This window comes from Triturus cristatus, chromosome 8, assembly GCF_964204655.1.
Source record: "Triturus cristatus chromosome 8, aTriCri1.1, whole genome shotgun sequence".
Taxonomy (NCBI): domain Eukaryota; kingdom Metazoa; phylum Chordata; class Amphibia; order Caudata; family Salamandridae; genus Triturus; species Triturus cristatus.
The window spans coordinates 117596413-117621837 of NC_140591.1; positions in this window are offsets into that span (position 1 = coordinate 117596413).

The window sequence follows — 25425 nt, forward strand, 5'->3', positions numbered from 1 at the left end:
AAAAGTGACGCACCGGTGGCGCAAAAGTGACGCAGGGGCTCATAAATGAGCCCCTCTGTTTCTAATACCCTAACTGCTGTGAAATGTGTTACTCATCTGTAATAAGGTGTCATCAATTCTCTATTAGCAATGAGCTATGATGTCACAATGTCTCCTCCCGGGCCCCCCAGACAGTGTGAAAGCCGGGTCACTGAGCGGGGTAACACATGCCTTCAGCCACATTCCCCGATAAGGCCACATGTCTCCCCCATTGACTTCCAATATATGAAATAAAGTACCCCATGCTGTACATTATAATAATATTGCAAGTCACTGAAGAGTTATGTGACAATAGAAAGACGAACATCCAGGTCATTTATACGGTCATGGAACTTTGAGGCGACTTTGATTTCCCAATTTCGGTATTGCTCTTTTGTATGAAAGTGGTTGCTAATATGAAAAAAAGGGCTGACTCTTTAGATGCAAATTTAAATACGCCGAAAACAGTAATTTTTAACTAAAACATATTTAGAATCGGTTTAATGTAAATAAGAAGGGCTGCAGCTCAGAATGCGTATTAGCATGTAGATAGATTCTTTTCAGGAATTAACTATGTGCAGAAAATGAACACATTGCCATAAATCTCGCTTTTCTGCTAATAACGGTTTATTTTAGAATAACAGAGCATAGGAAGGCAACAGCCAGTTCATGTTTTTCCTGTTTAAACAGGAAGGTGCAGCGATGCTCTGCGACCTGCATTTCATTTTCACCCTGGCTGTTGGCGTTGGCAGCAGGCGTTATGACATCACTACTCAACTGTAATAACTGATTACAGGTAAGCAGCTCCATCTTTTACATATTATATTTATGGGCATCAAATTTCTACTGTAATAAGGGATTGCAGGCTTCCGAGAATTATATGTTTATTACAAGGTGTGGGTGGTAAGCTAGCATGTTATAGGTCAAAGCAGGAAACCACGAACACAGGGGTGTAGAGGAAGGGTGAATGGGGAAGACTTTTGGCAGGTGTCCCCGCCCACACACACACACACACAGCCTTTTAAAATCCTCACCTAATGGCAATCAAACATCCCAGGTCCTGTCTTTTTAGTGTTATCCAAAGTACATGCCCAGATGTCTTACCCTTCTCGTGTACAGTGCTCTGCTGCTCGAGAGAGCCAGTTCTGTGCTCCATGGGCACCAGCACCAAGGCCAGTCCCATCGCTTGCAGAGATGCCTGCTTCTTCCATCCTCTGCTCTTTGCGAGCAGGGCACGCGCCAGCAGATGTTCCTACTCTCTTCATGGGCCGCGTGCGCTGCCAGCTCTGATGGTTCCTGACAGGCTGAGGTGAGGTTGGCAGAAGTGATGCCAGGTACAATCAGTGCATCCACCGGTGGAGCGGCTGAGCCCAGCTGCCGGCCCAGCCTGTGCCCACCTTGGATGCTGGGGCCTGATGTGGCACCCTGACTATGTGCACACACCCTGGGAGGAAGCAGCACATCTGCACTCTATGGACACACCTCACTCCACATTTCACAAGCAGGAGCTGGAATACTTCAATCGGACACAGCTCGCTTGTGATGACAAGCAACCTTCTAATGACGTTATATTACGTATTTGTTATATTACGCATTATTATGGTACATGCATGTCTTTAGGTAGAGGAGTGATTAACAAAGAGGTTAAACGTCGGAAATCCACACATCACAGCCTTCCTCTGATGGCTTCCATAGAGTTGCATCTTTTAAGGGCTTCACAAAAATTGTTAGGCGTGGACGTGGAGATGTATACAAACTGCAGATGTCTCTGCATACTCCTGCCTAGTGCCACCTGCTATAAGCTGTTTACATGGAAGTATCTTTTCTGGAAATTTGCATGGTTAAGATTTGTTTTTCCTGGCGGGATAATCGCTTCTCTTACACCCCAAAGGAAAATCAGGGTTTGATGGTGGAGGTGGGTTTCACACTCTATGTGCACTCTTTTCAGCCTTCTTTGGCTGGGTGTAGACCCGAAAACTGGTCATGACAAACCAATGCGCCAGACTGTGAATACCCAAAAAGTTATGACTTTGTGGGTGTTCACTGCTTTTCCCATATTCAGGCCATCATTATGAGTGGCATGGGGAATGAGCCAGATTTTCCACATCCCAGGGTTACCAATACTGGCGATACCGGTACCTCCGGGCAAGAGAAAATTCAGCCCATTCCGAGTTGCACCCTGAGGGCCCCACACAGAAATGAGAAATGACTGTGGAAATTGGTAATAGCAGGACTGATTCCCACAGTAAGTCTTCATTTTGCTCCTGAGTTTCACGCGGAGAATTTACCATCTAAAATCTCCAGTTAAGAGATCTGCCGCAGGTTTCAGGAGGGGGAGGGGGGGCAACTGATGTAACCCGCCCCATCGGAATCAAGAGGGCACTCACTCCTCATGAGGGCTTCAGAAGGCTGTATACCCTGATACCCTGGAAGACATGAAATGTAGCAGGCAGAGTGATAGATTGGCGAACACAATGAAATTGAGAGATCTTTGATGTTACATCCATTATTTCCCATTACAGACACTTCTCCCTGTCACTCCTACCTGCATATGGCACTCATGTCCATAGGAATGTTGACGTCATTGGTGATTACCTCCTCTTTGCCTTGGTAACCTTCATATTGAACTTTGTGACTATAGCAAGAGTTACAGTCTGGGAAGGGTTTATGATTGCTCTCTTTATTCACAACCTTAATTTTGATTTTGATGATTTACATCAGTAACTAATATAAACCCTCACTCAATCCATACTTCTTGAATTAAACGGCGCAGTCACTAAGGAATCATCTACTACAGACCCCCGTCCATGCAGCTCGTGGCGGGAGGCATACAGTAACAAACATCAAGTGTGCGCTCAGCAATACCAAAATGTGTATTCTTCCAGTGGGGGGAAGTCCATGAGCTCTCCAAGAAGTCAAGGTAGATTCAGTTTCAGTCCCTTATTGTTCATTTTTAATCCAGCATATCCATTTGTAAAACTCTTTAACAACCGATTTCTTTCATCCCAATATAGTATTTCCCAAAGCTGGGAGCAACATAAACATGTGTCAATAGAACTAAAATAACCAGAAGACTCATATATATATATATCAACCACTTCAATTGCTGCTATCGCGGTTCACCATCCAGCGGTGTTGGTGCCTGCTACGGTGGCAGCCGCCGTAATATATAATCACCCCACGCTTCTCCTCCAGAACTCCAGATGAGAAAAACAAGCAGCGCACGAGGGATTACTGCACAATTATTTTAATGTGCACCAAGACGATGCGTTTCGGCGTTAGCCTTTTTCGAGTCTGGAGTTCTAGAGGAGAAGCGTGGGGTGATTATATATATATATATATATATATATCCTCCCAGGTGGTTCCGTTTTACTTTGCTCCGGGCGCTGCTCGGCGGGTGCGTTGCCTCGCGGTTGAACCAAACCGCCAATATTGTAACAAATCCTCCCTACGGAAGAAGTAGGTCGCACTCCAACAGCTTTCCAATTACTTTTCTTTATTTCCAAAATTCCATAGTTTAGCAAAACCAATAGATTGACCAACGCGTTTCGGTAAGCTCCGCTACCTTGATCACGGTCGTCGTTTTTACTAATGTTAGACAAACTGTTTTAAATAAAGATATTTGAAGGAAGTCCCTTGACACCAATTTCCTGTTCCCACCCTTGTGATGCCCCACAGGTTTATGGGTCTTGTAGTTCACATTAGAACATTCAATAGAGATACATTTTAACATTTGATTTTTTTGGGTTATTGTCCATCTGTTTCTTTTGCCAGTTCAAAAATGTTCCTCGTTGTTGCAACGGATTTGAATCTAGCCCAATAGTGGGCATTGCAACAATTCTTTTGCGTATTTTCAGCGCTCAATTCACTTAATTGATAAGCCCTCCAGTGGGCCTTTTGCCTGTTCAGACATATTCCGTTGTTACAACAGGTTTGATTTAGCCCTGTTAGGGGGCATTGCAGTAATTCTTTTACATGTTTTGCATGCTCCATTTACTTTAATTGTGTCCCAGTACTCAATTGTTCTCGTTATCTATTTTGGTTATGCCCTCCATTGGGCATTTAACGTATGATTATTTGCCTCTTTCTGTGGGAAAGTGCCTTTCATAGATGAATGTACAGTTCTTCTGATTGGTTTAATCCATGTGGGGTCATGGACCGCAAATTTAAAATATGACACGATTCTTTTTGGCGTAATGTTTTTTCCCTGTTTCCACCACGAGAGCTCATCGGTACTGCTTCAATGCCATAAAATCTTAAAAGTTTCCAATTGGCATTGTGGTGTATTTCCATATGTTTGGCTATGGCATTGTTCCTGTCTTTATTTTTGGTCGCTCGTACATGTTCCAATATACGTTTTTTTAATTCACAGATGGTGGATCCAACATATCTTAAAGGGCAAGGACATTCTACCACATAAACTATATATTGGCTCTTGCAAGTTATCAAAGTCGTGATTTGCCAGTTTTTATTATTCGCCATCTTCACATCCTTTGTCGGCTTGGCAATTTCGCAGACTTTGCAGTTGTAACACTTTGTGAAGCCCGTTGTTTGTAACCAAGATTCTTTTGAATGTTTGGCGATGAAATGGCTGTGTGTTAGGCGGTCCTTCAGACTTCTTGCCCTTCTGAATGTTATCACTGGGTGGCCACCCATTTTTTCACCCAACATGCTGTCCATTGTTAGAATCTTCCAATTCTTCTTCAGAATGTGAGTGATATCTTTTGCTTCTTGGCTGTAGTCTGTGATCAGTCTTATGGGCTCTTCCATGTTGTCTGGTTCTTGCTGTTTTGGGGTTAAGCATTCTGCCCTGGTTTTTTGATTGGCTCTGTTCCAACTTGTGATTAGGCTTTTTTTAGGATATTTTCTCTGTATGAATCTTTGTACTGTGTTGCCACTGTGTTTTAACCAATCTGCCTCTTCACTGCAGATCCTCCGCAATCGAAGAAATTCTCCAAATGGTATACTGGAGATTGTTGATGGTTGGTGGAAACTGGTTTCTTCCAAAGTTGTGTTGGTCGCAGTACTTTTGCGATGTAGCGTCGTTGCCAGACGATTCTCTTTTACATAAATTTCCATGTCTAGAAAGACAACTCGTTCTTTACTGAGATTATGTGTGAATCTCAAATTGGGTGTGCTGTTATTTAGAATTGTGTAGTACTCCTGAAACTTTTCCTCCTTGCCATTCCATACAATTAAAAGGTCGTCTATGAACCGAACCCATGTAACAATGTGTTTGGTATATCGATGGTGTTTCAAGTTCCAGGCAATTTCTTGTTCCCACCACCCCATTACCAGGCAGGCATAACTGGGGCTGAAGGAAAAACCCATTGCTGCTCCGTTGCGTTGGCGGTATAGGTTATCACCAAACGTGAATACATTATTTTGTAGGCAACATTCCATCATATCCAATAGCATTCTGTTGTGTTCTTTGTAGTGAATATTTCTGTTTTTTAAAAACCAATCACAAGCATTCAAACCTTGAGTGTTATCAATCGTGGTGTATAAAGCTACCACATCCATGGTAATGAGACAATAAGTATTAGACCACGTTATATCTTGTAAAATTCTCAGACAGTCTGAAGTGTCTTTGATGTATGATTTAAGATTTTTTACATATGGCATGATGAAGTGATCAATGAAGTTGGCCACTGGTTCCATGAGTGAGCCCTTAGCCGACAAGTATTTCCCAAAGCTGGGAGCAACATAAACATGTGTCAATAGAACTAAAATAACCAGAAGACTCATATATATATATCAACCACTTCAATTGCTGCTATCGCGGTTCACCATCCAGCGGTGTTGGTGCCTGCTACGGTGGCAGCCGCCGTAATATATAATCACCCCACGCTTCTTCTCCAGAACTCCAGATGAGAAAAACAAGCAGCGCACGAGGGATTACTGCATAATTATTTTAATGTGCACCAAGACGATGCGTTTCGGCGTTAGCCTTTTTCGAGTCTGGAGTTCTAGAGGAGAAGCGTGGGGTGATTATATATATATATATATTCAGTGAAAAAACCATAGGTTTCACACATGTTATAGTTAGCTGGACATTTTACTCGTAAAAAACCAATGAAATTCCCCCGTTATAGTTAGTTCAGCTAACTATAACTCGCGCGCCCCCAATGCACTGCTGATGACGTCACATATTACATCACTCATGACATGGTCAGTGACATCACTCATGACATCACTGATGACATCTCAAATGACATCACTGATGACCTCACTGATGACATCATCCAGTGAATGTGTGTTTTTCTGAAAATTAAATATGTTTTATATATGTATATCTCAAGGTCGATGGAAGAATAAATGGGTATATTACTGTCTAAATGGATGATTTCTTTTTGAAAAATTGATTGTGTAACTGACTGATTAAGTGTATCATAGTGAATACATGGCTTAGTGAGTAATGTTTAAATATATAAATATCTGTATCAGTCTCTCACTTTGTGTATAAGTGGCTGCATGGGTTGGAGAGTAGCTACATGGGTGTCTATATAGGTTATTAGTTGGTTTTTTGAGTATCAGTATGAGTGTCTGCATGGTTCGGTGGGGGGTATGACGTAGTGCATAGGTGCATGAATGAGTGACTCACTGTTTGTATGTGTTGAACAGAGCATGTGTGCAGGACTGCATGGGTGGATGAGTGTGTGTATGGGTGTGTTAGTGAGTGAATGACTGTCTCAATAGTGTCTTTATGAGTAACTACATATGTTTAAAACTAGTATATGTGACTATTGGTTTATATATGTGAGTATATGTGAGAGTGAGAGATTGAAAGAGTTCCTGTATGAATAAGTATGTGTTTCTATAAGTGATTGTTAAAAAGACTAAGTATGTGTAAGTTTCCATAGAAGTAAGTGTGGTGGTGTGTGTTTAACTGTATATGCAAGTAAATGGATGTTTGATTCTTTATTGGCATGAGTGACTATGTGTGTGAGTAGCTCTATGGATGAGTGCCGTTGTGTTATAGGATGTATAGGTGTATGAGTACATATGATAAGTGAGTACATGTATGAGTGACTGTATTGGACTGTTGGTGAATGAGTGGATGTGTATGTGGATCTTAGAATTACTGAAGAGGTTGTTGTAACTGTTATTGGTATGTCCATTGTTTTGTAAATTTTAGTCTCTATTTTTGATTGTGTGTATCAAAGGTTTTATTAGGGGAAGAGGAGGTCTGCCACTCTATCACAAGGATGATGTCATCAGTGAGGTCATCAGTGATGTCATTTGAGATGTCATCAGTGATGTCATGAGTGATGTCACTGACCATGTCATGAGTGATGTAATATGTGACGTCATCAGCAGTGCATTGCGGGCGCGCGAGTTATAGTTAGCTGAACTAACTATAACGGGGGAATTTCATTGGTTTTTTACGAGTAAAATGTCCAGCTAACTATAACATGTGTGAAACCTATGGTTTTTTCACTGAATTTCTAAGGTTTTTTAAATGCTAATTCCTAACTATAACGTGTGTGAAACCTATGGTTTTTTCACTGAATTTCTAAGGTTTTTTAAATGCTAATTCCTAACTATAACGTGTGTGAAACCCATGGTTTTTTCAGTGAATTTGCAAGGTTTTTTAAATGCTAATTGTTTTTTTTTTCTTCTATTTTTTTTAACATATTTTTTTTTTTTTTTTTTTACCTTTTATAAAGACTATGGTTAAATTTTTAAAATTCTTTAATATGTTTTTTTTTAATATATTTTTTAAAATAAACATGTAAAATTTATTTGCAGTCCAATTATTATGTACAGCTCTGGTCGGCATTCTATTTTCCTCTAACTTGTTGTAACAGTATTTACAAATACGCTGAACTTCTCCCAATTCAAAACAATTTTCAAGAAATATATATGTGGCAAAATCCTTCCACTTATAATTATCTTCATTTTCACTCTTTCTGTACAGATCAACATACCTGGTTTGTTTTCTATAATGAGTTCTGCGGCAACAAATACAAGTAATATTTGGTCTTTCATTAGAGATTTTTTCAAATTTTGTTATGTGATCATTAAATGTCTTACTTACAAATGGTTGTACATTCTCTTCCACTTCTTCCTCATTTAGTGTGTCCTTCTCTGCACTGTTTTGTTCAGGACCAAAGTAACAAAACTGAATTTCATCAACAACCTTCTCTACATCTGATACCGTTCCTCGGAACAGAGCCCTATTCAATTCATCTAACTTTATTGCTGGACTTTTAGCAAAATACAACCGTCTCACAAACTTTCTCATTTCAGTATGATGAACAGCCAGCATCCTAAAATGATGGAAAACACTATTGCACACTTTTCTAGATAGACAAGCCAGAGAATGACCCTGCAAACCAGTATTCTCTCTCACTCTGCATGGATCCAGACTTTGAAGCACCTTAATCTTCTGTTTTATACTTTTTTTACTATATTCTCTTAGAAACTCTCGAAATTTGTCAATAGATTCCTGACGCACAGTGCAAATACTACTACAATTCCAAGTGTACACTGGGGCTTTAGGACGTCTCCCCATTGCCTCATCTGCCATCACTTGTACCTCATCTCTTGGAACCATTATCTCCTTCTCCATTATGCAACCATTTTTTACTTCGTATGAACGACCTCTGGTGTCAACTGCATGCAGCAAACTATTACTTTGAAAATAGCTTTCTTCATTAAAAAAAGGTTCACTACTTGAACTATGCATCCACTTGCCTAAAAACACTTTACAAAAGTTTGTTCTGTTCACTACTCTTTTCCTTTTGCTATGTGATTTCAGTACATTAACCATTTTGTCTAATGTACGCATCCTATTCAAAATTAATATGAATAGTTTCCTTTTTAATTCTAATGCCTTTGCTGCAATGGCTTCTATTTCTTTTTTTCTTTTATAAAACGTTGTCTTTTTCTTATATTTCTTCACATCCTTCATCAAATTAGACATAACTCTTCTCTGAAACATTTTTCTACGTATCTCTTTAAACGCTGTTTTTCTATTTATATAAATCTTTTCAGTTGCTGAAGGTATATTTGCATTAACTAAATTGTCAATTTTTTCCTCTCCTTTTTTTTAAAAAACATCCTTTCGAGTACAGACATTTTGTACATTTTTCATTCTTTTGAATATATTTTTAAGAAATTGTTTTTTGTGCTTACCAGAAGATTTTTTCTTTTTCCCAACATCAGCATCTTCTACTAACTTTGGTCCTCTAGTTGTCTTCAAATATAGGTTTTTTTTTAGCGTTTTTTGAACTCTGGATTTTGTAGGCATCTTAAATTTTGTTCACTGCTCTTCAGCAATACCTGAAAAAAACTAAAAAAAAAATTCCTTTATTTTATTTAAATATATTACTACATTTCTTTTCACAATAGTCACAAAACGAAATTTCTTTGCCAATTTGAATGCACACTTACTGCTCTTTTTTTTTGGCAAGTGAAAATCACTTTTACAGACTGACACATTATGAAACCACTTTTCAGATTTTTTAAAAAGCCCATGTCCAGACTGCTACACTCCAGCAAGGGCAACCAGCCTTAGTGATGCTGAATGTATTTGCATTACAGACTGAAACCTGAAAACCCCACTCGCTTGTAAATACTGTGCATGATTATACATGGCAAGCAGCTGGGTGTGTGCTAAGAGTCTGCTTCTGCACCAAAAAAATCGCTCCCCCTTTTTCCTACTAATGCAACTGTGAAATCACCAGAGCAAAACGCAATAAATCTCTGCCTGTAATTCCTATTTCCACACAGAGTCATGTTTTCACATTAGTCCCAAAACGAAATTTCTTTGCCAATTTGAATGCACACTTACTGCTCTTTTTTTTTGACAAGTGAAAATCACTTTTACAGACTGACACATTATGAAACCACTTTTCAGTTTTTTTAAAAAGCCCATGTCCAAACTGCTTTTTCAGACCACCACCATGTGTAACCTGGGTGGCTGCCTACATTGCAGCAAGGGCAACCAGCCATAGTGATGCTGAATGTATTTGCATTACAGACTGAAACCTGAAAACCCCACTCGCTTGTAAATACTGTGCATGATTATACATGGCAAGCAGATGGGTGTGTGCTAAGAGTCTGCTTCTTCCCCCAAAAAATCGCTCCCCCTTTTTCCTACTAATGCAACTGTGAAATCACCAGAAAAAAACGCAATAAATCTCTGCCTGTAATTCCTATTTCCACACAGAGTCATGTTTTCAGTAGTCCCAAAACGAAATTTCTTTGCCAATTTGAAAGCACACTTACTGCTCTTTTTTTTTGGCAAGTGAAAATCACTTTTACAGACTGACACATTATGAAACCACTTTTTTGATTTTTTTAAATGCACATGTCCAAACTGCTTTTTCAGACCACCACCATGTGTAACCTGTGTGGCTGCCTACATTCCAGCAAGGGCAACCAGCCTTAGTGATGCTGAATGTATTTGCATTACAGACTGAAACCTGAAAACCCCACTCGCTTGTAAATACTGTGCATGATTATACATGGCAAGCAGATGGGTGTGTGCTAAGAGTCTGCTTCTTCCCCCAAAAAATCGCTCCCCCTTTTTCCTACTAATGCAACTGTGAAATCACCAGAAAAAAACGCAATAAATCTCTGCCTGTAATTCCTATTTCCACACAGTCATGTTTTCACATTAGTCCCAAAACGAAATTTCTTTGCCAATTTGAATGCACACTTACTGCTCTTTTTTTTTGGCAAGTGAAAATCACTTTTACAGACTGACACATTATGAAACCACTTTTTTGATTTTTTTAAATGCACATGTCCAAACTGCTTTTTCAGACCACCACCATGTGTAACCTGGGTGGCTGCCTACATTCCAGCAAGGGCAACCAGCCTTAGTGATGCTGAATGTATTTGCATTACAGACTGAAACCTGAAAACCCCACTCGCTTGTAAATACTGTGCATGATTATACATGGCAAGCAGATGGGTGTGTGCTAAGAGTCTGCTTCTTCCCCCAAAAAATCGCTCCCCCTTTTTCCTACTAATGCAACTGTGAAATCACCAGAAAAAAACGCAATAAATCTCTGCCTGTAATTCCTATTTCCACACAGAGTCATGTTTTCACATTAGTCCCAAAACGAAATTTCTTTGCCAATTTGAATGCACACTTACTGCTCTTTTTTTTTGACAAGTGAAAATCACTTTTACAGACTGACACATTATGAAACCACTTTTCAGTTTTTTTAAAAAGCCCATGTCCAAACTGCTTTTTCAGACCACCACCATGTGTAACCTGAGTGGCTGCCTACATTGCAGCAAGGGCAACCAGCCATAGTGATGCTGAATGTATTTGCATTACAGACTGAAACCTGAAAACCCCACTCGCTTGTAAATACTGTGCATGATTATACATGGCAAGCAGATGGGTGTGTGCTAAGAGTCTGCTTCTTCCCCCAAAAAATCGCTCCCCCTTTTTCCTACTAATGCAACTGTGAAATCACCAGAAAAAAACGCAATAAATCTCTGCCTGTAATTCCTATTTCCACACAGTCATGTTTTCACATTAGTCCCAAAACGAAATTTCTTTGCCAATTTGAATGCACACTTACTGCTCTTTTTTTTTGGCAAGTGAAAATCACTTTTACAGACTGACACATTATGAAACCACTTTTTTGATTTTTTTAAATGCACATGTCCAAACTGCTTTTTCAGACCACCACCATGTGTAACCTGGGTGGCTGCCTACATTCCAGCAAGGGCAACCAGCCTTAGTGATGCTGAATGTATTTGCATTACAGACTGAAACCTGAAAACCCCACTCGCTTGTAAATACTGTGCATGATTATACATGGCAAGCAGATGGGTGTGTGCTAAGAGTCTGCTTCTTCCCCCAAAAAATCGCTCCCCCTTTTTCCTACTAATGCAACTGTGAAATCACCAGAAAAAAACGCAATAAATCTCTGCCTGTAATTCCTATTTCCACACAGAGTCATGTTTTCACATTAGTCCCAAAACGAAATTTCTTTGCCAATTTGAATGCACACTTACTGCTCTTTTTTTTTGACAAGTGAAAATCACTTTTACAGACTGACACATTATGAAACCACTTTTCAGTTTTTTTAAAAAGCCCATGTCCAAACTGCTTTTTCAGACCACCACCATGTGTAACCTGGGTGGCTGCCTACATTGCAGCAAGGGCAACCAGCCATAGTGATGCTGAATGTATTTGCATTACAGACTGAAACCTGAAAACCCCACTCGCTTGTAAATACTGTGCATGATTATACATGGCAAGCAGATGGGTGTGTGCTAAGAGTCTGCTTCTTCCCCCAAAAAATCGCTCCCCCTTTTTCCTACTAATGCAACTGTGAAATCACCAGAAAAAAACGCAATAAATCTCTGCCTGTAATTCCTATTTCCACACAGAGTCATGTTTTCAGTAGTCCCAAAACGAAATTTCTTTGCCAATTTGAAAGCACACTTACTGCTCTTTTTTTTTGGCAAGTGAAAATCACTTTTACAGACTGACACATTATGAAACCACTTTTTTGATTTTTTTAAATGCACATGTCCAAACTGCTTTTTCAGACCACCACCATGTGTAACCTGTGTGGCTGCCTACATTCCAGCAAGGGCAACCAGCCTTAGTGATGCTGAATGTATTTGCATTACAGACTGAAACCTGAAAACCCCACTCGCTTGTAAATACTGTGCATGATTATACATGGCAAGCAGATGGGTGTGTGCTAAGAGTCTGCTTCTTCCCCCAAAAAATCGCTCCCCCTTTTTCCTACTAATGCAACTGTGAAATCACCAGAAAAAAACGCAATAAATCTCTGCCTGTAATTCCTATTTCCACACAGTCATGTTTTCACATTAGTCCCAAAACGAAATTTCTTTGCCAATTTGAATGCACACTTACTGCTCTTTTTTTTTGGCAAGTGAAAATCACTTTTACAGACTGACACATTATGAAACCACTTTTTTGATTTTTTTAAATGCACATGTCCAAACTGCTTTTTCAGACCACCACCATGTGTAACCTGGGTGGCTGCCTACATTCCAGCAAGGGCAACCAGCCTTAGTGATGCTGAATGTATTTGCATTACAGACTGAAACCTGAAAACCCCACTCGCTTGTAAATACTGTGCATGATTATACATGGCAAGCAGATGGGTGTGTGCTAAGAGTCTGCTTCTTCCCCCAAAAAATCGCTCCCCCTTTTTCCTACTAATGCAACTGTGAAATCACCAGAAAAAAACGCAATAAATCTCTGCCTGTAATTCCTATTTCCACACAGAGTCATGTTTTCACATTAGTCCCAAAACGAAATTTCTTTGCCAATTTGAAAGCACACTTACTGCTCTTTTTTTTGGCAAGTGAAAATCACTTTTACAGACTGACACATTATGAAACCACTTTTTTGATTTTTTTAAATGCACATGTCCAAACTGCTTTTTCAGACCACCACCATGTGTAACCTGGGTGGCTGCCTACATTCCAGCAAGGGCAACCAGCCTTAGTGATGCTGAATGTATTTGCATTACAGACTGAAACCTGAAAACCCCACTCGCTTGTAAATACTGTGCATGATTATACATGGCAAGCAGATGGGTGTGTGCTAAGAGTCTGCTTCTTCCCCCAAAAAATCGCTCCCCCTTTTTCCTACTAATGCAACTGTGAAATCACCAGAAAAAAACGCAATAAATCTCTGCCTGTAATTCCTATTTCCACACAGAGTCATGTTTTCACATTAGTCCCAAAACGAAATTTCTTTGCCAATTTGAAAGCACACTTACTGCTCTTTTTTTTTGGCAAGTGAAAATCACTTTTACAGACTGACACATTATGAAACCACTTTTTTGATTTTTTTAAATGCACATGTCCAAACTGCTTTTTCAGACCACCACCATGTGTAACCTGGGTGGCTGCCTACATTCCAGCAAGGGCAACCAGCCTTAGTGATGCTGAATGTATTTGCATTACAGACTGAAACCTGAAAACCCCACTCGCTTGTAAATACTGTGCATGATTATACATGGCAAGCAGATGGGTGTGTGCTAAGAGTCTGCTTCTTCCCCCAAAAAATCGCTCCCCCTTTTTCCTACTAATGCAACTGTGAAATCACCAGAAAAAAACGCAATAAATCTCTGCCTGTAATTCCTATTTCCACACAGAGTCATGTTTTCACATTAGTCCCAAAACTAAATTTCTTTGCCAATTTAAATGCACACTTACTGCTCTTTTTTTTTGGCAAGTGAAAATCACTTTTACAGACTGAGACATTATGAAACCACTTTTTTGATTTTTTTAAATGCACATGTCCAAACTGCTTTTTCAGACCACCACCATGTGTAACCTGGGTGGCTGCCTACATTCCAGCAAGGGCAACCAGCCTTAGTGATGCTGAATGTATTTGCATTACAGACTGAAACCTGAAAACCCCACTTGCTTGTAAATACTGTGCATGATTATACATGGCAAGCAGATGGGTGTGTGCTAAGAGTCTGCTTCTTCCCCCAAAAAATCGCTCCCCCTTTTTCCTACTAATGCAACTGTGAAATCACCAGAAAAAAACGCAATAAATCTCTGCCTGTAATTCCTATTTCCACACAGAGTCATGTTTTCACATTAGTCCCAAAACGAAATTTCTTTGCCAATTTAAATGCACACTTACTGCTCTTTTTTTTTGGCAAGTGAAAATCACTTTTACAGACTGACACATTATGAAACCACTTTTTTGATTTTTTTAAATGCACATGTCCAAACTGCTTTTTCAGACCACCACCATGTGTAACCTGGGTGGCTGTCTACATTCCAGCAAGGGCAACCAGCCTTAGTGATGCTGAATGTATTTGCATTACTGAGTCCAACCTCAAACCCTTAAACTATTCTTTTTTTTTCCAGTACACCTTAATTTATCGTGAAAACATAGTCCATATTATTTTACATGTTCCTCACATTTAAATTTCTCCCAAAACAGAAAATGATAAACGCAACTTCAACAAAAAGAATTTCCATTTCTATTATTCATTTCTTAATTTACCATATACATCTCCTCTCAAACTCTAACCTCACCTTTAAAATTAGTTAGTTGTGAAAGAAATGTGGCACTCAAACAGCAGATTATCAGAGCCAGGATCTCTGTTCTGTTCACCTCTCTCCTCTCAGCAGAACCAGATAATGGCAAACTTTCCCTCTATTTTTCCACACATATACATGTAAGTTTCAAATCTCAGTGCTTCCCCCTTTTTTTCAAATGTAATCACACATTTCTATTGGTTGAAAACCAACCCTTTTCCAAAAGTACCCTGCCCCCAACTTGACTTCTGCCTAGTACCCTTCCCCCAACTTGACTGCTGCCTGCTACCATAGCAACAGCTCATGGAACACTGCTGTGTGGAGTTAGGTCAGAAGTTCGCCACACAATGTTTCAATTCCACAGAGCAAGAGTGCTTGACTTTTCAAACCTAACAGCAAATCCATAGTACTGTTCTTTGGTAACACATTTTTTTGTACCAATACAAAACATGCTTCTATTAATTTACACATACAGCCTAGTTTTTATTCTAGAATGGTATGAAACAGCCAATCAGTTCTTTTTGTTTTGAAAAAAATATGTATGCCTCCATTTCCAAACTGTCTTTCTTTTCATATTGCCATTCTACTGAAAGACACATCCTGAGTGCATCCAGTTCTCCTTTGAAGATGTTCACAGTGTGGATTGTAGGGCACAGCTATGTCTTCTGGAGTGAAAAGTTTGCAGAGAAAACAGATATGGGGAGAGACCTTGCTTTGCCAAATGTAGACATTAAATGGATTGGTCAGAGAGGGTTAAAGTGGCACCAATTGATGCCATTGGTGAAATCCTTCATGCAAATCCAACACCCTGACCTCATAATAGTGCACTGTGGTGGCAATGACCTAGGCCCAACTGTAGTTACTTTATTCGATATATTACAAAAATATCATAAAAGTTTGGTACAATAAATATAAAAACAGTTTTAAAAACCCACTACAACTATATGCTTTGAACCTTATACAATTAAAAGCAGTAAAAAATGGCAATAAATATGCATATACAGTGTAAACAAAGACCCCCATTTGTCAGTACCTTTGGCAATGGTATTCTTTATGGGCAACAGGGATAAGTTTATATCTTAAAATTGTTGCACCTTAAGGAGCTTGCGTCTAATCCTCCAGGCCCAGCCCAGGTATTTAGCAGTCCCACAGATGACACTAGGGACTGATGTGTCATAGATCAAGATACGCAATGCCACCCTGGCAGACCTGGTCCCCATATTTTTACAAACCGGTGTCAACCATCTCGCTCTTGGTTGCCGGTATGCTTTGCATGCAAACAGAAAGTGACCAGTAGACTCCAAGGGCGAGGCACAACCGGGACAGCCTTTCGGACTTACGGGTGCCGTGCTCCATCTAGATTGAAACTCGAAGAGTGGGAGTGTACCATATCTCATCTTGAGATAAAGGGACCTATCTTCAGGAGATTCAATAATGTCAAGAAAGGGTTCCATGCTAGGTGCAGGTTTCACATCCAGGAAATTCAAAGTTAGCTCACCTCCCTGATTTCTTAGGGTATTAGTCATAACCCATTCCCAGTAAGCCTTCTTTATCACAGATTTGGGTAGGGGGAGCTGGGTTACCCAGGCCTCTTCCAGACCTATCTTCTGGAGCTCCTTTTTCAAATTTGATACCCAAGGGATCTTACGCTCAGCTCCAAGTTTTATTAGCTCGTCGAGGGCAGATGCATAGTGGAGGAGTTCAGGGGTTCTCCGGAGCCTTGCCCAGTATAGTAATGGGCGCAGCCTGGCTACATTGCTAATGTTTTGTCTGCCAAGATCATAACGGAGAGGAACTAGTGGGGTAGACAGAGGGAGCGACAGTAAGTCTCTGAAGAACTTATTCTCAGATCTAAGCAGCTCTGTTAGGTTTTCGAACCCCCACAGTTCCGCCCCGTATAGGGCAGCTGGCATTGCCTTCCCCTCATAGACCTTAACTGCCGCAGCAATGGGCCTGGTGTAAGAGAGTCTCTGGTGTTTCGCTATTGCCCCTGAGGCTCTCTTATGGGCAAGAAGCATTTTCGATAGATGGGGAGCCCATTTTAGCTTATTGTTTACCCTGACTCCAAGGTAATCAAAAGCCTCAACTAGCTCAAGAATAGTGTCGTTAAGCTTAATATTATTCCTAAAATTTCTAGAGGGTGATAGTGCCATTAGCTTGGTTTTAGAAGTGTTTATTTTCAAGCCCCTGGTGTCACAAAAATGGGAGAAGCGGGAGAGCAATCTTTGTAGGCCCATAGGGCTTTTAGATATCAACAGAGTGTCGTCAGCAAAGAGCAGGGTGGGTGTTTTTTCCCCGCACAGGGTTGGTGCATCGACCGTGTCCTCTCTCAAGTGGTCTGCCACCCCATTTATAAAGAGAGAGAACAGGGTCGGGGCTAAAACACAGCCCTGGCGTACTCCTTTCTCGACGGTAATCCTCTCTGTGAGCTGTCCCTGATGCCCCCATCGGACTTTAGCAAAATTCCCTTCGTGAAGGCGTTTGAGGAGGTCCAAGATTAGGGGGGGGATGCCCAAGTCATACAGGACCTGCCACAGCTGTAATCGTGGGACCAGGTCAAAGGCCGTTTTTAAATCAATAAAAGCCAAATACAGGCTGCCTTTTTCAATAATTACAGATTTCCAATGTATGGTGCAAAATCTGAAGACCTGGTCAATGGTGCCAACCCCCTCCCTGAAACCGGCTTGAAAATGGCTCAGGATACCCTCCTCATCTATCCAGGTCTTGATTCTAGTGAGGAGGACTCTGCCGACCACTTTTTGTAGGACATCGATTAAACTAATCGGTCTGTAGTTGGCAGGGTCCCCCCTATCCCCTTTCTTATAAATGGCCACCACCTCCGCCCCCTTCCAAGAATCCGGGACCGGGCATCCCAAAGCTAAATTATTTAAAATGCGTAGAATGAATTCTGCCCATAGGTCTTTGTCGTGTAGCAAGAGATCGCCAGGGAGGCCATCAGGTCCTGCTGCTTTTCCTGGGGCAATCATATTGATTGCAGAGAGGACCTCTGATAGACCAAACGCGGCCTCTATCTCCAGGGGTACCAAGTTCTCAATTACCGGGGTCAGGTTCTCTGGAGCCATTTTTTCCCCAAAAGAGTAAAGATCAGAGAAGTGCTGGTGCCATTGACTCCCCGTTATATGATTGGGGATTGGGTCAGCTCTTCCCTTGGACCGGACATTAATGAGACTCCAGAAGGGAGTTGAGTCTTTTTGTAAGGCAGCGGCCTTTAAATCCTGCCAATGACTTTCCTCCCACAGTCTCTTTGCCTTCCTGATAGTTTCATAATAAGTTTTTCGGGCTTTAACAATGGCCGGTTGAACCTTATGTTTAATGGCTTCGGATAGAATCTGTCTTTTTTCCCTGCAGTCCTGTGAGAACCAAAGGTTTTCTGATTTGGGGGGAGGGCACTTACGGTCCCCCTTTTCCTCCATCACAAAAAAGTTCCCCACCCTAGTCACTGTTTGGTGATAAACCTCTAAGAAGTGTTGGGGAGAAGGGGCCTGTGAAAGACAACCCCTGGGTATATCCAGGGCTATAGAGCCTTCTTCCACTATCCTTTTTATTTTTCCCAGGTCCAATTCGCGTTTTACCACCCTTGGCCACTTAAGACGCCTATTACAATTGGTCGGGACAACCTCTCTTGCCCCAGGCCTCTGTTTGTTGGAATGCTCGATGGAAGTAGTAACAGACTCACGCTTGAGCTTCATGGACAGGGGGCTGTGATCGCTCTCACACCTGTTGATTACTTCCATGTCGATAAGATCTGGCCAAAGCTCGATACCCAACAGAATGTAGTCAATGCGCGAGGGAGCTCTAGTCCTCGTGAAAGTAGGGGCTCCCTGACCATCTGAGCAAGTTCGTCCATTTGTGGCCCTCAAATTGAACTCCAGTGTTAGCGCATTAAGTTGCAGAGCCCTCTTAGACCATTTCTTTATTGGCGGGAGAGTAAGTTGGGGTATGCCCTGCTTAGAGTCGGCATCTCCAATGCCCAGGATGTCGTCGCTGCTCAGGGGCTCAAAAGTGCAATTAAAGTCCCCGGCAACGACGACATCCACCTTGAAAGTGAATGCTGTTAATTCGGACTCAAGAGCCGAAACAGCAGGGCTTTCCCGTGCTCCAGGGGTCCCCCTAGCATAGATGTTGAATATTTCAAGCGGGGGTTGGTCGTCGACCCCGTTGATGGATAAATGGAGGAGGTCGTGAGATGTAATTACATGCCTCTTGATTGCCCAGTTCAAGTTGATGTTAATCCAAATTAGGAGACCCCCCGATGGGCGTCCTCTTATGGATCTGATTGCGGGGACAAAATGAGTGATGAACCCTGATCTATGCAGGGGTACCAAACTCCAGGTTTCCTGAAAGAGGATAACATCAAACTTGTCGATGAAATCGCTCCAAACAGGATCTGCGAGATTCTTCCCGAGCCCTAGGCACTTTGACTGGGGTAGGTCTGGAAATGCTTATGAAGGACACCTTTGCACAACTGTTTTCACTTTTCCCTAAAACTGCCTTTGTGTTTTCCAACATATGCCAAAGGCAAAAATGGAACTGGTCCAATCATTTCTGTCCGCAGATTGACAAAGCAAGAAAGCACGTCAACAAATCTGTTTCTGCTTTCCTCCGTGACTATGGTATGGGTGCCATTTACCACAACAACTTGCGTTATGACATGCAAGACATTTATAGAGGAGATGGTGTGCACTTCAATGATGAAGGGAACAGAGTCTTCCCCTTGAAGCTTAGACTCTGCATCGGTACTTACTTGTAGGTACCACTAAAAAATCATTTCATAAACACAACGGCTCTTTTTAGAGCCCCCTAATATCTAAACACTTAAATCTGAATTTCATTTATTTTTTTATTTTTTTTTTCTACCGTACGCTTACCGTAAGCTTACCGTACGCGTACCCCGTGATTTTTTTAAAAATCAATAAATGTTTTCTTTGTACTTTACAGTCCTTCTTTGACCCCCTCACAAATGTAAGGGGGTCTGTAACTCTCCTCATTGCCCCCTTTTCTTGTTTTCACTCTTTTTTTTCTGAGTGAAACACACAAAATGGCGGCCGCCGCTTCCTGGTTTCGGCCGATTCGAATGTTTACTAAGATCTAACAGCCAATCAGAATCGCGCTCGCGCACGCCACCGTACGCGTACCGTAAGCTTACCGTAAGCGTACGGTAAGCGTACCGTAAGCGGGCTCAGATATATATATTGATTTAAAGGCTATTTTCTCAGAATCTACTGAACAGATTTACACCAAACCAACAAAAGGCACTTCCTTGAAATAGGGACTACCTCTCTGCCAAATTTCTAGTAATTCTGTTCAGCCGTTCGGGCTGTAGCTCGTTCTAAAGGTCCTATGGAAAAATGCATGGGAAAAACGCGTTTTGGGACCCCCCTTTTATCTCAGCCCCCGCTTGACGTATCCCCCTGAGACTTTCAGGGTAGGAGCGGAGCGTAGCGCCCCACCTATTTTGAGAAATTCGCGAGGATTCATCGACCGGCGCCAAAGTTATTCAAAATAGAATGTTGCGGATTTCCTATGGAAAAGGGGTCCTAACTATAACTACCTACTGGCGACCGCCAGTAGGTATTATATATATATATATATTCACTGAAAAAACCATGGGTTTCACACACGTTATAGTTAGGAATTAGCATTTAAAAAACCTTAGAAATTCAGTGAAAAAACCATAGGTTTCACACATGTTATAGTTAGCTGGACATTTTACTCGTAAAAAACCAATGAAATTGCCCCGTTATAGTTAGTTCAGCTAACTATAACTCGCGCGCCCGCAATGCACTGCTGATGATGTCACATATTACATCACTCATGACATGGTCAGTGACATCACTCATGACATCACTGATGACATCTCAAATGACATCACTGATGACATCACTGATGACATCATCCAGTGAATGTGTGTTTTTCTGAAAATTAAATATGTTTTATATATGTATATCTCAAGGTCGATGGAAGAATAAATGGGTATATAAGTGTCTAAATGGATGATTTGTTTTTGAAAAATTGATTGTTTAACTGACTGATTAAGTGTATCTTAGTGAATACATGGCTTAGTGAGTAATGTTTAAATATGTATATATCTGTATCAGTCTCTCACTTTGTGTATAAGTGGCTGCATGGGTTGGTGAGTAGCTACATGGGTGACTATATAGGTTATTAGTTGGTTTTTTGAGTATCAGTCTGAGTGTCTGCATGGTTCGGTGGGGGGTATTACGTAGTGCATAGGTGCATGAATGAGTGACTCACTGTTTGTGTGTGTTGAAGACAGCATGTGTGCAGGACTGCATGGGTGGATGAGTGTGTGTATGGGTGTGTTAGTGAGTGAATGACTGTCTCAATAGTGTCTTTATGAGTAACTACATATGTTTAAAACTAGTATATGTGACTATTGGTGTATATATGTGAGTATATGCAAGGGTGAGAGATTGGAAGAGTTCCTGTATGAATAAGTATGTGTTTCTATAAGTGATTGTTTAAAAGACTAAGTATGTGTAAGTTTCCGTAGACGTAAGTATGGTGGTGTGTGTATAACTGTATATGCAAGTAAATGTATGTTTGATTCTTTATTAGCACGAGTGACTATGTGTGTGAGTAACTCTATGCATGAGTGGCATTGTGTAACAGGATGTATAGGTGTATGAGTACATATGATGAGTGAGTACATGTATGAGTGACTGTATTGGACTGTTGGTGAATGAGTGGATGTGTATGTGGATCTTAGAATTACTGAAGAGGTTGTTGTAACTGGTATTGGTATGTCCATTGTTTTGAAAATTTTAGTCTCTATTTTTGAATGTGTGTGTCAAAGGTTATATTAGGGTGAGAGGAGGTCTACCACTCTATCACAAGGATGATGTCATCAGTGATGTCATCAGTGATGTCATTTGAGATGTCATCAGTGATGTCATGAGTGATGTCACTGACCATGTCATGAGTGATGTAATATGTGACGTCATCAGCAGTGCATTGCGGGCGCGCGAGTTATAGTTAGCTGAACTAACTATAACGGGGCAATTTCATTGGTTTTTTACGAGTAAAATGTCCAGCTAACTATAACATGTGTGAAACCTATGGTTTTTTCACTGAATTTCTAAGGTTTTTTAAATGCTAATTCCTAACTATAACGTCTGTGAAACCCATGGTTTTTTCAGTGAATTTGCAAGGTTTTTTAAATGCTAATTTTTTTTATTTTTTTTTATTTTTTTTTTTTAGTACGCGTACCGTAAGCTCACGGTAAGCGTACGGTTTACGCAACGTCCGTAATTTTCCTACGCTGCTTGCGTATAGTTACGCAATTTGCGTAGCCGCGCGTACTCCGCGTGGGACGCGTACGCGTGTACGCTACACGCGCACGTTACGCGGAAGTGCCGGGAGTGACTGTTATGCGCATGCGCGCAAGCGCGTGTCTTTTTTACGCGCATGCGCACTTTTGCCGTAAGCGTGCCGTAAGCGTACCGTAAGCGTACGGTAGGTCATGTGATCATGAAACACAACTTTTGATTGGTTGAAACTACTTTCAGTTCTAGAACTCTCCTACACCACACCCATTCCTCTCATTTCTGCTTGTGATCCCTTGGGAGAAGGAGCTGGTTTGTCTTTGGGATACGATGGCAGAACAGCAGAGCTCTTCTGAGAGTGAGGCTAGCACTAGCAGCACTGTCTTGAGGCAGAGATCGAGGAAACAAAAGCCCTCTTATGTATGGGATTATTTTACTTTTCCTGAAGGCCAGCAAAAGGTAAATGCACCCTTAGTGACTTGTAAGCTGTGTAAGCGTGTACTTTCTAGAGGTAATCCTAACAGGAAGTATTCCTTTGGGAATCACACCATGAAGAGACACCTCCAGGATGTACACAGAAGGACACATGGTCATCTTTTTGGAGGTAACTCTTCAGAAAGACGAGCCAGTACATCCACAGTAGCTCAGCCTGAACCATCATCTGCAGGGCTGACTCCTTCTTCTGCAGGTCAGGTGAGCCCTTCATCTGTGGGGGAGAATCTCCTTTTGCTGGCCCTCTGGAAATGAACCCACGATTTCGGAAGGTTGATATTCATTGCACATTTTGTAAAGATCTAATTTGCCATAGGGAGACCAGTGTTTCCCTAGTGAACAACAAAATAGATCAGCACATTTGTCGCTTTGAATAATTTTCCCATGCTTCCTTTCTTCTGTCCCTGCATGAACACAACGGTTCTTTTAAGAGCCAACCTTATCTTTCATCTTTTTTTTACATATGTTTTTAAAAACTTTTTTTTATTTTTTTTTACCGTACGCGTACGGTGCGCGTACTTTTTTTTTTTTTTTTTTTTTAAAAAACTAAAAATCATTTATCACATTACATTGTCCTTGAGAGACTACAATTATTATTATTGACTTACCATACTCACTGAAAAAATATTTATTCATTTGTTTTTTTAAAAAATAGTTTTAAAAATGTTTGTAGTTTTCGAAAATTTTCTATATCTATCTGGAAAAAAAGAAAAAAGTATTAATATTTTTAAAACATTTTATAATATAGTACACATATTTACATTTTTTTCCCAAAAATATTTTTGCCTTATTTTTGCTGTTTTCAGAATATATTGCATTTCACTATAAATTGTGAAAGCAATTGCATTCATCATTTTACAGCGGGCAAAAAAAAATAACAATCACAAAGATTGTAATAAAAAAGCCCAGAATCTCTTTTTACTTAAACTTAACATTATAGAAATGCATAATATTCTAAAAAAATATCATCTAATACCAATACTTATTTCTTTAAAATACCGTCTGATATGTTTGTTTCAGAAGTATAATCACAATATGATATCTCAAATAACTCCAAAATACATCTGATTCCATTTCCTTTAGACCAAATAGTAATTTTAAATTTTTTTTTGGAATAAATTACCAACGGTAATCCAATAAAATTCTAAAGTTTAATTTGTCCAGATCTCACCGATTCTCTGTAACATTTTGGTTCACGAAAATTTTTTGAATAATTTATTAAGTCCACAATAGAAATGGTTACTTTTCCACATGGCCAAATAGTAATTTTTTAAAACATTTTTGAAAAAATTTCCAATGGCAGTCCAATAACATTCCAAAATTTAAAATGTGCAGAAGTTACCGATAATCTCTAAATTATTGGTTTTTCAAAGTTTCATTAAAAATTAAAAAAGTCCACATTACAATTGGTTATCTTTCCATTAGGCCAAATGATAATTTAAAAAATCAAATTTTTACAAAATTGCAATGGTAATCCATTAAAATGGTAAAATTGTTTTGTCCAGATCTTGCCAAGTCTCTCTAAAATTTAGGTTTCAGGAAGATTAAATAGGAATTTGCTAAATCAAAAGGCAAACGTTGCTTAAAAACCAATTGGGAATCATTACACAGTGTCCAGCCTTTTTCACATTTAAGATAAACTGTGTAATGTCCAGAAGTAACAGTAGGTCCTTCATGGAAAATTATTGCAACAGTTACAAAAGTTTTTCCTGAAATTGATAATTGCTGTCCTGTAAACTTCTTTATTAAAGTATCCAATTTTGAACCATCAGCTCTACATCGTTGCATCATTAAAATTACATACTGTCCGTATTCCTTTAAAATTAATGTTGAAAACATGTCAGAATTACACTCACTACATTTCATGCTATGATTAGCATCTTTAACTAATTTTGCAAAAGTGACTGTTTTACTCTCTGGCAATGTCAAATAAATAAACCTTTCATTATCAACAATAGAGCCACATATATTATAACAATTATCACAACTATGTTCCCATTTATAAGAGAGACCAAAAAAAATGTCAATGGGAACTCCTTCTTCTTCCACTACATGAAGAAAATACATCAAAAATTCATGTGCATCTTGCTGTTCATTTTGAGAAAACTGTGTTCGTCCTGAACATACATCTAAAAGTTTTCTAATGTCAGTAGCACTTTCTATTTGAGTTTTATCTTTACTCAGCTTTTGAAAAAGGAGACTCAGCTCTGAACAGAATCTTTTTCCCTGATTTACTATTATCTGCTCTTGCAAACTTTCCAGATAAAATGCAACATTCAGCACTACATTTGCGTAGCAGTTGACACCAGAGCTATTTTCAAAATGACATCCTACAACCTGTTCTTCATTTTCCTTTTTCTTTTTGCTTGCAATTACATCACTCCTCTTTTTTTTCCTCTTCTCTACATCTTCACTACAGATATTCTCATTTTTTCTTTTACGAGAAACTACACGTTTCTCCAACACAGGATACTGACCTAAATGAGGAGCATAGCTTCTTCTTAATCTATTATACTCTTTTACACAGTTTGTATCAGCACTAACTTTTGACTCATCAAAGTCTTTCATGAATAAACCTGATAATGTT